The sequence below is a fragment of the Apus apus genome, chromosome 8, assembly GCF_020740795.1.
Source record: "Apus apus isolate bApuApu2 chromosome 8, bApuApu2.pri.cur, whole genome shotgun sequence".
Classification (NCBI taxonomy): Eukaryota; Metazoa; Chordata; class Aves; order Apodiformes; family Apodidae; genus Apus; species Apus apus.
The window spans coordinates 23,181,185-23,197,233 of NC_067289.1; the positions used below are offsets into that span (position 1 = coordinate 23,181,185).

The 16,049-nt window shown below is 37.8% G+C and overlaps 1 long non-coding RNA gene across 11 annotated transcripts in view; it reads left to right on the plus strand.

Moving 5' to 3' along the window:
* The window catches only part of LOC127387949 (uncharacterized), an 86,271-nt gene that overhangs the window by 12,405 nt on the left and 57,817 nt on the right, over positions 1-16,049 (plus strand). For all 11 annotated transcript variants that reach the window (XR_007890250.1, XR_007890241.1, XR_007890251.1 and 8 more), the window contains exon 3: positions 6,208-6,276. This is a non-coding gene — a long non-coding RNA (uncharacterized LOC127387949). The remainder of the gene's footprint in view (positions 1-6,207; positions 6,277-16,049) is intronic.

Here is a 16,049-nt window from a genome sequence, read left to right on the forward strand (position 1 = left end):
TTTTTTAATTGTTTACTAATTTTACCAATATAATCACGGATTCTATTCCTTTTCTCTAGTTTGTCTGACCATGTCACCTCAGAGTTAAGAGCTGTATGGGAAGGGTCTTGTTGACATTATGATCATGGGGAGCAATGAATAACAAAGTATCTGAATGTGTTAATTTCCTTTGTCTCCCCCCTGTCGTGCTTACTGGTATAAGCAGCTTTTTCATAGTGGTTTCTAAAAGTCTGGCTTCATATAATCTCTAGATGGGCAACGAGGGAGCAATAATTAATTTTCAAACTGTGCAAGAGGGAAGATAGAATCTGATACTTAGAAATTTCTGTCTAAACCTTCTTTTACTTTTTGACTTTTCCTCTTCTTTCGATAGGCTGCTAGAGAATGGTCAGGAAAATCTTGGTGTTTCTTGTGGTCCTGCTGCTCTCAGAAATCCTTGGCCAGTCCCTACTTCTTGCCCTGTTTGTCACTGCCCTTGGCCACCAGAGAGCAAAGACTTCCAGAACATAAAGCAAAATCAATAGGAAGTTTATCTGATTTTTGGGCAGAGGTGTCTGATACTGAGTACACACTCACTGTCTGCCCATCCTCCTTTCTGATCAGGTAAATGAGTCGTTGAGGAGCTGAACTAAAGAAAAACCAAACAAGTTTCATAGTGGAAAAGATATTATGAAGCATATTGCTGGCAAAGGGTAGAAAAAGGGAGGGTGTATAGAAAGATCTGGAGAGTTCAGAACATTGGATTAATTCCAGAGATTTGTGGCTGGAAGTGGATAAATGGCATTTCTCTCAAGGGGCAGAAAAGAAGAATAACAAGCAGAAATAAAATACGGGCGAGCAGGACAGAGAGCAGCAATGCAGAAAAGATTCTGAGAGAGACAGCAGGTAACAAATTAAATATAAGTGAAATGTGAGGCTGTTAGGGGAAAGTGCCACAGCTATTTTGGAGTGCATTCCTCATGAGGAGAGAAAAGTGATCATGCCCATTCCCAGAGCCTGGCTGTGATTATAACTAGACTATTGTGTTCATTGGGGGAGAACCACAATGAATTAATGATGCTGACAAACTGGAGGTGTCCAAGCAAGAGGTACCTGTACACTTTCTCTGTTAACAGAGTCCTTGGAAGTCACTGTGGTTTACCAGTGATCTATGATGGCCAGAAGAGACTTCAAAGGATGCTGTGATGCCAGGGAGAGCTTGAGAGGGAAGATTCATTTAGCATCTGGACAGGTCTATGATAAAGGCCTTTTGCATGGCTGTATTGTGGCAGTAATTGACTCTTAAACTTGAGAGGCTATGGAACAGCTGTCCTCCTTGCTGATGAAGAAGTATGTGACCAAAAGAACCACCAGAAGAGCTGTGCAAATATGTGATAGTTTTTCACTGCCCCAAATTTTCTCTCCTCCTCCACAATTCACAGTTTCGTGGCATCGTCGTCATATCCAGTGAAGGGATGAAAAGAAATTTGTGCTAATCAGGAGTCTACAAGAAATATTTCATTTTCAGTGTGAATTTTGTCCTCATTTGCTAATACACATGGAAGCTTTCAAGTTAAGGAAGTGGAAGATAATTTTATGACTTTCCATAATCCCTTGGTGTGCGGCAGAGATGAGTCAGTCTGTCAGACAGATCTGTGCCATAAAATCTGCACTATTTTCATGGCACTTCAGATTATTTTCTAGTGTGATTAATATTTTCATCTCAAATACTTTGAAAAATTTCATAGATAGTTAATGGATGTCAGCAAAGTGTTAATTGGTGCAGAGACCAGTAGTGGGTTATTCAGGTTAACAAGTAAGATACAGTCTCTGGCTTAAAATAACATGTTCTTTAAAAAGCTGAATCATTTGCTGTTGTAATCTGTAACAAATGTGTTAAAAACATTCTTGTTCTCAGTTAAGCAATTAGAAAGGGTAATCATAGATCCTCTAAAAACCATGAATTTCAAATCCCCCTTGTAAAGGCCAGACTCTTCTTACATCTTCTGTTTTACCTTTCCATACTCTTTGGGACTGGCTTCCCTTCTCTTACTTGATGGTGCTTCATCTCTCATCAATATTATTAAAAAATCTCAAACTGCAAGAGGTAGAAAGGGGGAAAAACTTTGGAAAAAAAATCTTTGTATCAGTAAAAAGTGAAGGGTTCTGATTCTTCCAGTTTTAAACTCATATTCTAGGCAAGCCATGAAAATCTTTTTATTAGGAACTGTAATATTTGAAGATACTTTGCTGATGGAAGCAGTGACTCCAGTTTGCTCGGATATCTCAATATATTTGAGGTTTCAAGTTAATTATTATACTAGAAAATGCAATAACACTCAGTTGTGTGATAGATTATACTGTTCTGTGTTACAAATTCAATATTCTTGAATAGCATTCATTGTTTACAGTCCTTTGAAAAGGCAGAGAAGGATGAAATCTACAATACCCTGCTTTCTTTCAGCCTTCTTAGTCCTGGAGACAATATATTTTTTCAATTACCTTGCAGATACTTTCTAAAATCCTCTCTCGCGTTTGTTTTCCACTGGAATGATACTTAGATTACCATGAAATAAATAAATACATTAAGCTTTTCAGCTCTTTTCTGTTTTTTCTGATCAATGCCTAATTTCACTGTTCACCTACTTGCCTGTGAAGCCTCAGTCCATCAGTCCTGGGAATTATTTGCTAGCAGTTGTCCCTCCTCTGGAAGCCCTAGAAACTATCCCAATGTGAAGTGGGGGCCCTTTCCCCAGAGGTGCACAACAGAGCTCAGCTCTTGTTACCATCACTGCAGTGAGAACAAGACAAGGACAGCAATATCTGAGCAGGGTGCTCAGATCAGACTGCAAAATCTGCAAAAGTAGAATAGTTTCTCCTGAGCTAAACTCGAGATTGCCACCACCACTGCCTGGGTAGTTGAAAGCAGCTTTGAATAACTCTACATTATATTGTAGTAGTCCGTCCACTGGTATTTTCTATCTTTTTCTCCAGGATTTCCACTGGGTTTGATAAGCATTGAATCAGCTTCTTGCTGTTTGGCTTTCTGTGCTGACTCTTTAAAGGTGTTCAGTCAGGATCAGGGGGCTGGTCTTGGTGGAGCCTGACATCCCACTGGCATCATCTTCACCTTTTGCTTCATGTCTTCCCCACAGCTTGTTTCTCAAACGTTTTCTCTCAGACAATCATTTAAAAATAAAAATAAATAATAGAGAGCCCCAAGATGTCCCTGATGGAAGAAATTTCTGATTAATGCTTGTTATTCAGGAGATGTTTGCTTCACGAAGTTGGTTGACACTGAAAAATCAATCCATTATAAGCTCACCTCGAATTTGTGGTGGCAGAATCAAGCACAACCAGTGTGCCAACAGTTAAACCATAAAACAATTAGGGATAATAGCTCCTTTAGGTAATAGTGCTGTTAAAGAAATCAAGCTTTGCATTAATTGTTTCAGGAGTTTCTAACTGACAACTATTTGAAGCCGTATTTCAACACTTTCAGCTCAAATGTTGCATGTGGGGAAGAGGCTGTTTAATGTACAGTGGACAGTTAGTTTCTAATCTCTGGGTGTTTTATCCATGTGGTTCACTTGGCTGTTTGGCATTTTTTTGTGTGGAAGAAATATGATGACTGAAAATGTCAGGAAAGACTAGGCATAATATTAAATACCTAATAAATAAATAATGAAGGAAATTGAGAAGTCAATGCTTAGATGTTAAATTTTGAACCTGAGTGTGCACTTGTGAATAGGCAGGGAACTGTGACAGTCTGGTGTATAAGTGAACTGTGAGACCTCTGTGACAGGAACTTTGCTTGATCAACTTTGGGATTTCTTTCATTTTATTCAGTAGCCAGTGCACACAAAGCAAATTGGGTATTTCATGAAATGCTGCATCTGGAAAAAGTAGTAGTAGTGCATTAAAACCATCTTGAATGTTTCCCCAACCATCTATTGTGAGCAAAGAGCCAAAAAAATACAAGAATATTAAATTGAATGAGTTCTGTAGTTGAAGATTTTGTAAACATCTGTACTTTGTAGGTTGTTAGGTGCTCCATGGAGAGTATTACCATTTGAGTCAAGGCAATACATTTTTTACTGGAAAACACAGATTTCTCTCTCCACAAAAAAAAAATTACTTTACTTCCTCCTTCCCCCCCTCAAAAAAAAGTCAATAAATGTAATTTTTTTTTTCCTATTTAAAAAATATATATATATAAAAATTAAGTGCTATTTTTATAGATTGGGTGTTTTTTTTTTAAATCCTGGCAAATCTCAGTTTAACCAATTTACCAGAGAGAGAGTCTTTTTTTCCCTCCTCTGTTAGTTCTTTACCTTCTGTGTCTCTTTCAGAGATGATGAACTTAAAATTGAGTACAACAAGCTCATTCCGAACTTGAACTCATTACATTTATGACATGATTAAGCAAAAGGAAAAAAAAAGAAAAGTAGCTGAGCAGCCCCATTGCCTTACTCAGTAGGGAGGTTTCAGGAGCATTGAATGTAAACCTGATGAGACTGTAAAGGCCTCCTAGAGCTGCTGGAATCCAATAATACTGGGTAAATGTCTATGACTTGAAAATGGTTTACACCAAATTACATTATAATTTTAAAAGAATCACCTGTCACTCTCACAGTCTATAATGATGCATTTCTGAAGACCCCTGGTAGTCAGCTTTATGATTTGCCACACCACCTTCTAATATGGCATTATTGCTGAAGGAGTCATCACGTTATAAGATAATGAGGTGCCAGCCTCATCAAGTTAAACTCTCATGCATCAACATCTTTGGGAGATGATGAAGGCCTTTAAAAGCTTCTCCATGTGACCTTGGAAGAACTATCTTATGCTTTTTTATATCCAAATTTCTGTGAACACTCTGAAACCTTTCTGAGGACAGCTACAACTGCTTACATATATTACTGCAACAGACTAGGCAGAGCTGTAAAGATGTATTTTCTTCTCAGGTTCTATCACAGCAGGTGTCACCTGTAGGAAAGCTCTTCAAAAATAAAATGGCATAATGAAGGAAAGGGGCAGGGCAGGGGGGGAGAAGATTTGCATAATTGCACAGAACAATCAGCTGATCTTGGTGATAAGTAGAATTTGGATTTAAGCCAAACTGTAGACCAGAAACAGCTTTAGGACACTGGTAGGTCAAGTCTTCTGTCAGTAGAGGAGAAGTAACAATAACATTCTTTTTGTTAATGTTCCTCTGCAGTCCTGCCCTAGGCTGGGAGCTAGAGATGATGTTAAACTGCTCAAGATGCAGGTGAGTGGAGAAACTGCTTCTGATTTCTGAGGCTCCCTTCTCTCTCACCCTAGGTGTGCAATTGTGGAGAAATCTGTCAGAGCAACACTGTGCTTGAATTTGAGATATGGAAGCTGAAGGTTTCTTTTAAAAGGGCAAGATGTATTGGAGACCTGTAAAATGACCATAGGGTTACCATTCTCCAGCTATGTTTCTTCTATGATTTGACAAGCTAGCTGACATTAAGGTAGAAGTGTTATTTATGAGATGAACTAAGTATATTGCTACCCATTTGAAGGAAAGGTAGCCCCAAGATAAGAAGGATGATATTATGCCAAATGCAAACCCTGTGTATTATGATGGCTGTTGAAAAGAAAATCCAGGGAAGGGGGGAAATTGTTCATTGTGTATATTATCAACACACAGATCTAATGCACTTTGAGTACAGCTTTTACCCCTTGTACAAAATAAGTAATAAAGTGAAAAATGAAGAACCATAGACCCATCAGCCTCCTGGCTAAAGCATATCATGTCTCACTTTCACCAAAGTAAATGGTGCAACTCATTAATGGTGTTTAGTGAACCAAAAGAACCAGTAGACTTAGGGTCAGGTTCTCCAGTCACTTTTATGTGGGGAGTGAGATACTCTTTTCAAAAGTTTGAAGACAACTTTTTTGGCAATCCCTGGAAATACCTTCTCTGCTAAGATGTGCTGTGATTTATATGAATTAGTATCAGTCTGGCTGTGAAATTAAATACTACTAGTCCCAAGATATTCTGGTAACTTTTATTCTTAATTTTCTTTTGATAGGTGTAGTGAGTACATTTGAAAGTGGAACAGTCATTCAGATTTTTCACAGAAAGTAGAGTTACTGATTTTTCTTTCCTTTAGTCCTTAGTGCTTTTTTTGCCTCTTCTTGCAATAAAAGATGACAATTTCCTTCCTCCATCAAATATGTTGTGTATCTGCCTTTCAGGTGAATTATGCCATACTCACATAGGCAAATGTGTGGAAAATAACCATCTTCAGTCCTGCTTTTCCAGTCGTGAGTATTTGAAGAATCTTTTAAAAGGAAAACTTGTAATAGATGCATATTTAATAACAATCTATACTGAGATTTATCATGTTTGGATGCATCTGGGTTTTTTGCTGTTGTGGTTGGTTTGTTGTTGGTTTATTTTTTTGGAGGGATATGGATCCAGTGAAGATACAACTGACACTGACACCCTTGAGAGAATGAAATATCTATAAAGATAAAAGAACTGCTTTTTTTGCCTTTTTTTAAAAAAAATAGTCTAATAATGTAAAAATCCACCACTGTATTTCTCAGAGCAGGGAAAAATAACTGAAATTGTAGCTCTGAACCACATTGCAGAAACCCAATGTTGTGTTGCAAGATTTTGTTCAACAGTAGGATTTTAATTAGGAGCTGGAATGCTTTGAAAGTCTGAAAGGTGAATTTTGTGCTAGTGGAAGACAGATCAGGGTGTTTTATCATCAGCTTGACTCTGACCCTCATTGGCATATAGAGTCCTTGTGTGGCTATTTAAGAAAACCATGGTAAAACTGCATGTTTGGCATTGAGATAGTATAGAATTATCAAGGTTGGAAAAGACCTTCAAGATTATCAAGTCCAACCACCTGCCCTACAACCCCCAACCACTAAGCCACCTCCTGAAGCAGCACGTCCACCCATTTCCTGAACACCTCCAGGGATGGTGGCTTCACCACCCCCCTGGGCAGCCTGTTCCAAGGCCTCACCACTCCTTCTGTGAAGAATTTTTTCCTAATATCCAACCTGAAGCTCCCCTGCTGCAACTTGACCCCGTTTCCTCTTGTCCTATCGCTGGTCACTAGGGAGGAGAGGCCAACACCCCTCTAACCCCAACCTCCTTTCAGGTAGTTGTAGCAATGAGGTCTCCCCTCAGCCTCCTCTTCTCCAGCCTGAACAGCCCCAGCTCGCTCAGCCTCTCCTCACAAGGCTCCAGACCCTTAGTAACTTTCTTCTTCACATATTTCCTAGTACTGTTGTTTTATTGTCCATATCGTTAAGCAAATTGCACAATGTTGTATCACACCAAGTGATGAAGTCTGACATTTTAAGATATTCCAGTTTTCCAAACCCATACTTATACGAGCAAGCAGAAGCACTTGCAAAAGTCCTTGCAGTGATGCTTCTTTTACTTGGAAGAACAGCCAACAAGTTCAGGCTGTGTCTTTCATTTCCACTTTAAATAGTGGAAGTTCGAGGGTTTCTCTTGTAGGTTTTCATGTAACATTTTCAAGGTCAGAAATCATTATAAACACTTGGGTTATATTTTTTTTAAATTAAACTTTGTGTATAAATCAAAAAAAGCTGGAGAAACCTTGAGCTAAATCAAGCCAAAAGCTAGATTTTAGTCGTGTTACCAATTCTGATTATAAAATAAGGGGCTCGAAGAATGTGCAAGAAGTCAGTGAGTTTGTCCTTTTGGTCCAAGGCAGGATCAGCTTTTCTGATATGTTTTTGACAAATGTTTGAGCCTCAGTCTCTAAATACTGCCACTGAGATCTCTCTGCATTCCAGTAGAGAGACTGGCTCCTCAAGTACCTCACTTATATGCAATGCAACAAACAGCTGTTATGATTAGCATAGCAATAACCTCACATCTTCCCAAACCTCTTATTAATCCTCCAAGCTGATCTTTTTGAGTTATACAAGATACTCAGAAATGTAGGTTGTATTGCAATATTCCTAAACAGAAACTTCAAAATGTATTTTATGCCAGTCAGCATTATATACCTGAGTAGAGAAGGAAACTGGTGCTGAATGCCTGATTTGACTAGACCGAAGTCTGGTGTGTTTTTGTAGCTGAAGGTAGAAACTCTTTCTACCCCTGTTTGTGAGCTACTCATCAAGGGGAAAGACTATCCCAGCTCAAATGATTAAATAACTTTAGAGTAGTAAGTCTGAGAACCTTACAGCTCATTGCAAAACATTTTGTGAAGAGAAAATATGTTTCTGAAAAACAACAAAATGCTTCCTTTGCTCTTTGTGACCCCACACCAGGAAAAAACCAAAACAACAGCAGGAGAGTAGCATTGATAAGTTGCTGTGGAAATTGAAATTAATAACCTAGGGACGGATTCAAACTCCTCCTGAAGAGAGCTTCAGCTTCTGCTCTCTGCTTGCAGATGCAGCTGGGAAACAAATGTTCTGTTTGAAACCTTTGTGAAAATGGCAGGTTTCAAATAATCTGTAATTACCTAAAATGTCATGATCTAACACATGTTTTCTGCAGTTTTCATAACAAAGGGCAGACATCTCCACCCTAGAAGAGCAAACACATTCAGTCAAGAAAGAAATGCTATTTGGAAGTTATACATCAATTATAGTTCTCTGTTGTGAGAAAGTTTTCCACCAGAAGGGTTTAATTTTTGATACTTTTAGAAATATCCTCTGAATAGTGAGTATGAGGTTTTTATTCAAAGGAGACAGTTTATTACCAGCAAGGAGTTAGCAAATACAAATACTTCTGCCACTGATAGCAAAAACTCATCTGTTGTCACTCATTTTTCTCTAAACACCACAGAAACACAGATTTCTTTACAAAGCAGTTAGCCAAATACAGGTTAATCTTTACTAAAATAAAAGGGGGTGGGGCTTGAGTTTTTGTTTATTTTTGTTTTTATAAACTCCCTGTGTACAAAGGCCTTTCTGAAGCTGCTGCATTACATAGAATGAATTACTATCTCATGGTCTTTCTCTAGAAACAAATTAAAATTACTGTGAATACCACTCCTGAATATTTAAATTCACAAAGCTTTGAACAGTCACCTGCCAAAGCGGGTAGAAAGGACTAGAAGGGAAAAAAAAGGAGGAAAAAATGTCTCTAGTGAAGAGGGGATCCAGCAGCTTGCACAGATAGCTAAGACAATGAAAGTCAAGTTGAATTTGTGGCTTGAATTCAAATAAGATAGTTTTGTGTTACTTGCCAAGTGGTCATCAGTATAGGAGTGTTTGCACTCATTTTGCAGTCCTGCAAGGTTTGTGAAATAGATTACTTAAAAATGACTCAGAGATGATATTTTTCATCTACCTGAAACCCAATAGGAGCTTTTCATATGGCAGAAGGAACTAACATCCATCAGGGCCACAGGTGCATCACTAACTTTTAGGTTATCTAATGAATCATTGCTAATACTTTCTCTAAGGGTTTGGTAGCCTTGGAAGGTTTCAGTGCAGAACTTATTTTTCTTGTGAGATACAGGGAGATAACAGCACTGTTTCACAGAAATAATTGTATATCTAGCCCTCTCATGACTATTTGGACATTTGGAAGTGTGCAATTTAATGGAAATATATAATCTCTGTTTCTGCAAACAAGTGTGTGTTAAGCTCACATTCTGGATTTGCTGCTTTTGCTTCAAACTGGAGTTAGGAACCTGTTATAAAACACCTGTAAGAGCTGTCTGGTATATAACATAATTTGTTACAGAACAGAGAGAGGGAAAAGGGAGGTTTATGGTGGAGAACTGTATCAATAAGTGCTTTGGTTTCAATCACAAGTGCATCACTTTTTTATTTCTTCACATAAGGTGATAATGAAGAGTGATGACCTCATGTCTAGACCTAAGCTTTTAACTTAGTTGCAGCTCTGGGGGCTTTAATGTTTCCCAAAAAGCAATCAATCAAGTGCCAAAAACTGTCTGCCTAATTACCTCTGAGGCTTTCTAAAACTCTCCATTCTTTTCTCATAGAAATGTAGTATTTATAAATTGCTTAGTTTGTGCTCCAACAAGGTTATGGCCTATTCTCCTCTCCACATTTCTTTGCTTCTCCTCTGCTTGTGGAAGTGCTAATGTTGTGAATCTCAGCATTTGACAGTGTTTCTTTCTATCTGAGATTACTGACATTGTTTCCTCCTGAATATTTCTGGAAAAAAAACATATTTATATCATGATATAAGACTAACACGAATATCCAAGTTGTGAGTATCTTGAGGAGGGAGCCTAAGAAAGTGCAACTGATGAACACCCAGTCACCCAAAGACCTGGTATCACTCAGCTCTAGTGAGATGAATAGCTACAATGGTTTATTAGATCAAATTTGAGATTTCTTTGAATTACCTATTAACACAGAGGACAGTGGTAATTCAAACAGAGCAACATATGATAAAGGGACCTCTGGAGGTCTTGAAGTTCAGCCTGCTGCTTCAAGTAGGGCAGACCTAAGTGCTGGATCAGGAAGCTCAGGGCTTTATTTGGGCAACCTATCCCAACACTCAATCATTGTCAGAGTGAGAAGTTTTTTGCCTCATGTCCCTATTTACCTGCTCAGTAACTACCTGCAATTGAGGTAGCAGGGACTTTCTGTGCAAAGATCTCAGTAAGAGGCCAAATACTTGTAGCAGTGTTCTTAAGGATGAGCTACAAACGATGCTGTTTCATATCTTGGGGTTTGTTCCAAACACTTGAATTTACTGGCCTTTTTTCTAGTACCTTCAAGCACTTTTGCGTCCCAGAGAGAGAATATTTGCAAATGTCTCTGTCTTGACCGAAATGAAAATGCATAATAAAACCCCCTGGCTCTAAATATACGAGGCTAAGCTTCACTCAGCTCATTTTGGGAGCTAGTAGCTATTCTGTAAACAACATTATTTTTAGTGGAACAGATAAATGGCAAGCCTAAAATTTCAATCTTGAAGTGGTGCTCACACTTGCAAAGTCTGACCAGCACCTTCAGTTATGAGAAACTGTTTGTCTAGAAAGCAATTACGGACCAAGAGAGAGTACTGCTAAGAAGCTTCCATTGCAGAGAGAGAATCAAAGCAAGGCAGAAATGAAACTAAGATCAAAGCCTCCAAGGGAATCCCATCATTCTGTCGGGCTAGCCAGACAGCATGCAAGGAAACCCCAGAGCTGAGCTAAGTGTACAAGAGAGCATCAGATATCAAAGCAGTTGAAGTATAATTTTCACATTACTGATAAGAAAAACTCTCCAAAATATAGTGAAATAATTCTGAGCTGAAAACCATCATATGGAAAGCAAAAAAATGCCAGAAAAGGAACTCCAGTTTCTCAAAGGGTAGCATCCACTGACACAAATACTTGAGAAGGAGCTAAGTGTCTCCTTCAAAGTGTACCAGCACGAGGTGTGCCAGTCGAAGGTGCAGCAGGTAAAAGGGAAGACAATGTTCCAGAGAGCTGGTTGACACTGCCATCCCTGACTCCTTCCAGACTGCAACTCAGGATCTCCATTAGTAATAAGTTATGTTTTTTCCTCTTCCATACTTAAGGAGAATCTGTGTAAGTGGTGCAAAACCACACTCATATAAAATGACAGAGTAGGAGCATATGTTAATCTCAAACCACTACTATAGCTGTGCTCTATAGCCACATAACAAAAGCATGTGTAAGACAATGAATATGTAAAGAGTTTATAGTGTGCTTATAGGAAGTCTTGATATAAATCTTTAATGTGCTACAAGGTGGAAGAGAGTCTCTATAGGAGATTTAATGTGACATCTGAGAACATTAAGTGTTTCTGATTGCTCAATTGCAAAACCCAGTGTTCCAAACCTGTTGGACTCTTAAGTCCCTTCCAAACAGAAAAATATTTTGAAATGTCAGGGTATTTTATAGAACTACTCTAGGAAGCAATACTTACATTTTTATGCAGGTACTAGCTGCTTCTTCCTGCTTATGAGTTTTAAATATTCAGCTGTTTGTCAAACTACTGGGCTGTACAACTGCATCTACTTTTTTTTTTTTTCTTAACCAAAAGAATATTTACTGGACTGGGGTCTCAGAGCTGAATGTTTGTGTAGTCCTACAAAGATTAAACATTAAACTCTCATAGGATAATTCCGACTGGAAGAGAACCAAGGAGGAGATTTATATATATATATATATATATATATATAAATCCAAACTCTTACTTTGAATACTTAGTGTCTGTATTTTCTTCTCAGCCTAAATATTAGTGGGAAAAATCTCATTTCTGCTTTACATCTTTTTCAAACTCAACATTGTTCTACACAAACCATTCTGAAATAGTAGCAATGAGTGCTAAAAAAAAACCCCTAAGCTTCTTTTTGTGTTAATACTTTTAATATATGGAATATTTTTTTGTGACAGTGAAACTTAAAATGATGAAAAGTTTGAAGCTTATCATTAGTTTAAATACAATGAAGTAAATGCACAGTATGGGATCATATGAGGAATTTTTTTTCTGGGTAAACTGAAATATAACTCCACTGTTCTCAGAACATCAACAAAATCAGGAAATTATTGCAACTGGCATTTATAATAAGCACCAATAATGGTTGATGTATGAGACAATTATGATGCTTTGCAAGAAAATCTAATAAATCCCAGAACAGTTACTCTGTAAAACTTATTTTTATGGAAATTAGGGTATGAATATCACACCCATTAGAGCAAGAGGGCTATACAGGCAACTGTAACAGCCTCAATCAAAAGCAGTGTCCACTCCTGGAAAGTAATTGTTTCTGAAGCTTTGCATGCACAAAATAACAGGTGTTCCCTTTTCTGAAATGAGTTGTTTAATATTAAAATATGAAAATCATCTTGATTTGCACAGCTTGATGAACTCCTACAAGAGACATGCACCTGTTTTGACACAGAGGTTAAAGGACTGAATAAATTGTGGGGGATGTTGTTTAATATTTCCAGAATGAATAATGTACCAAGAGTTTTAGTTTGAGCTAAACTTCTGATAGATGTAGCATCCCAAGGCCAACCACAGCTCTGGATACATATGAGTTATAATAAACAACACCCTCACTTTAATTCCACTGTTCAATTGGAAAATCCTCATTGTTTTTAGAAGAGGTTAGTAAACTGTCATTGTGTCTGAGTTATGCAGCCCAAGGATGCAAAGCTCATTCTCTGTCTTCGACTTAAAATTCTTCTATGGATATGGAAAGCAAAAGACAGAATATCCCCTAGAGACCTGACAGCTGATGATTGTGAGGATAACCTGTCATTGCTAATCTTGGTTTTAAAATGTTTCTGGAATGCTTCAGGTCCTTTTTGCCTGGGAATGAGCTTCAAGTTTTCATCTCTAAAGATGATAGAAAGCTATTAATATGACTTTATGCTCGTCTTAGTTCCCCAAGGACAAGATTTCAGTATTACATATCTAAGACAGGCATCTATAATCCATTTTGCATCAACTAGAACTGCATTTGCACATTTGCAAGAGTTTTATCCAGTAGGTAGCTTAATGCAGATGCCTAATTTTAAGTACTGCAGCAGTTTTAGAAAACAGCCTCACTGTCAAAACTTCACATAAACATGTGCTTAACTTTGGACATAAGGTTCCTCTGAGAGCCAGGAGTACTTTCTGGAGTCAGTCTATTTAGAAACTTTGAAATTACTGTTGAATTCATAGTGGCTACAATGGCAGATTAGTGACAGTTCTCAAACCTGAGATTTATCTAATTCACCTGATCTGCTTCTATCCCCAATATGTTAGGACTTCTGTGAAGTAAAGATGAGTACAAAATACCCTGCAAGAAAGAAAACTGACAGACAGAAGAACAGCAAGCAATCTGCTTGCTGTTGTGTTAGTAGAAATGCCACTAGAAACAAACTCCTCTCACACTTTCAAGATTCTGGTTGATCCCAACTGCAATTTAAGCTCAACTTGCAATGTGTTTTCTTCCTCTTTAATTTTTTTTTTTTCAATTCAACCATCTCTCATTTCTTATCCACACAGTTGCCTCAGGTGTCCTAGCCTCCCTGACATGATAGCAACATTTTTGTCCTATCAAAGAAAGAAGTGGAATCATAAAACATAATGTGGAACTTTAATAAATCTTTGAATATGAGTCTCCCATTTTGATTCAGAGAAGCTGGTAAACTCCCTTCACTCAGGTCTTGAAGGCATTAATTTCCTTTGAGTCAATTCTCTAAGCCTTTTGTTAGAGCTCCTCTTCTGTACCTTCTTCTTGAGGAAAGCCATTTCCCTACAGAATAAGAAATTTCCAAATGAGAAAAGATATGAATCTTTGAGGAGCCAAGTGACTACCACAAGAAAAGAAGATAATGGGATATATTTTATCTGGATTGAGAAGCATCTGCCAAGTACATCTCAGTGGAGCTGTCTGTTAAGAAGAGCTTAGAATAAGTTGTTTACCCCATTTAATATCAGCAGAAACTACTTTTGCATTGATTTCCTCCATCTATATTCTCAGCTGGGAAAGCACAAAAAGATTTTAGAGATAAACACGAAAATATTATGGAGTGATGCAGCAGCTGAAGGAAAAATTAGGCTTGTATTAGGAAGAGTATCAAATTCTTTGCTGGCCTGTTTTTATACTCTCCTGGTATTTTTCCTACACAGTACTTATAATTAAAGAGAAGGATTAGGGTCTGGATACAAAGCCTGTTGCTACTACTGAGAAATCTTTTTCTCCACAAGGTTGAAATCCAGCCCACAAATACAGCTTTATCCATGAAGGGTACTAAAGAACCCAGCTGTTTGGATTCTGAGGGGGGATTATCTCTTTGCTTTGGATTTGTTGTGGCCCTTTTCCCCCCTGCCCCACTGATAGTGTAGATTCCCAGTTCCTCAAAAATGTGAACATCTGTTAAGTTGACAGATCAATCAAGTTAGGCACCTGCTTAACCACCTTGATAAACTGAGTCCCTCGTTCATAGTAGGAACCCCCAAGGGTATGTGAGAAAAAATTGAAGCTGAAGCATTCTGAAGAGCAATATCCTGCTATTAACATAATGTCAGAGCAGAAAATATTGATGAGAGCCTGGCAAAATAAACTGAGTTTCTTACATTTTAATTTCTTCATTAGATTTTTAATTTATTTCAATTCGGAGGGTTTCACTATTTTTTTTTCCTTCAAGAACCTTTTGAAAAGTTCATAAAGCCACTGCAGAATTGGAAGAGTTTGGTGGGTGCTATAGCATACATTAACTCCAAGATATTATTTTAACATGAACAGCCTTTAAAACTTAATCACCTAGCAAGCACGCATTCCTAATTGATCTCTCCCTCTAGGACTGCTACATTTTCTTGACCTTTTAATAACTGATGGCTTTAGAGAAAAGATTGTTCAGATAGCTTCTTAAAAGTCTGACAAAGATCTGAGGTGTATTTGCAAGATCTGAAGCAGACACACCTAAAGCAAGTTGTGGCCTTGTGGAATTCTGATCTCCTTCTTCCCACATGTTGCCGTAACCCTTCCAAGCACAGAAGCTGGAAATTGGCTGAATTGTTCCACATTTGAGGAAGCTCATTTGAAAGACATAGGTCACACTCAATATATGAATGTGGGTTGTTTAGTTTAAATAGTTTTAAAGATAAAATAAAGTCTGTATCTGTTTCAAGTTCAAGTATCTAGAGCTGCTAAACACATGCAGGAACAAATAGATGTTAAAGTCTTCTTCTCCTGTCTGCTTTCAAACTGTTGAGTTTTGGATCTTTTCTTTAAGAGTTTGTAAATTGATGCTATTTTTTCTTTAATGTCTTCTTTTACATTGATTTAATTAGCTTCATCCTTTGATTAGGTTCTTTCTCACACTGTGTATTCTAAAAAATACATAGCCTTAACTCTTTTTTTAATTTATGTAAGTTTTAAAAACAACTTCAACAAAGTTGCAGTTGCTTCTGCCAGCAGTGATGTGGCCCCACGAGTGGTGGTTAGCCAGGTCAGGATTGTCCACTTTATTCTTGCTTATGTACCCAAGGACAGCTGTCTCTTCTAGCAGCCTGTTGTGCAGGTAACCATAGTCCAACTGGCTGAAGCTTCTTGCTTAAGTGGTTGTAGTATTGACAAGTTTGTATCCTGCTGT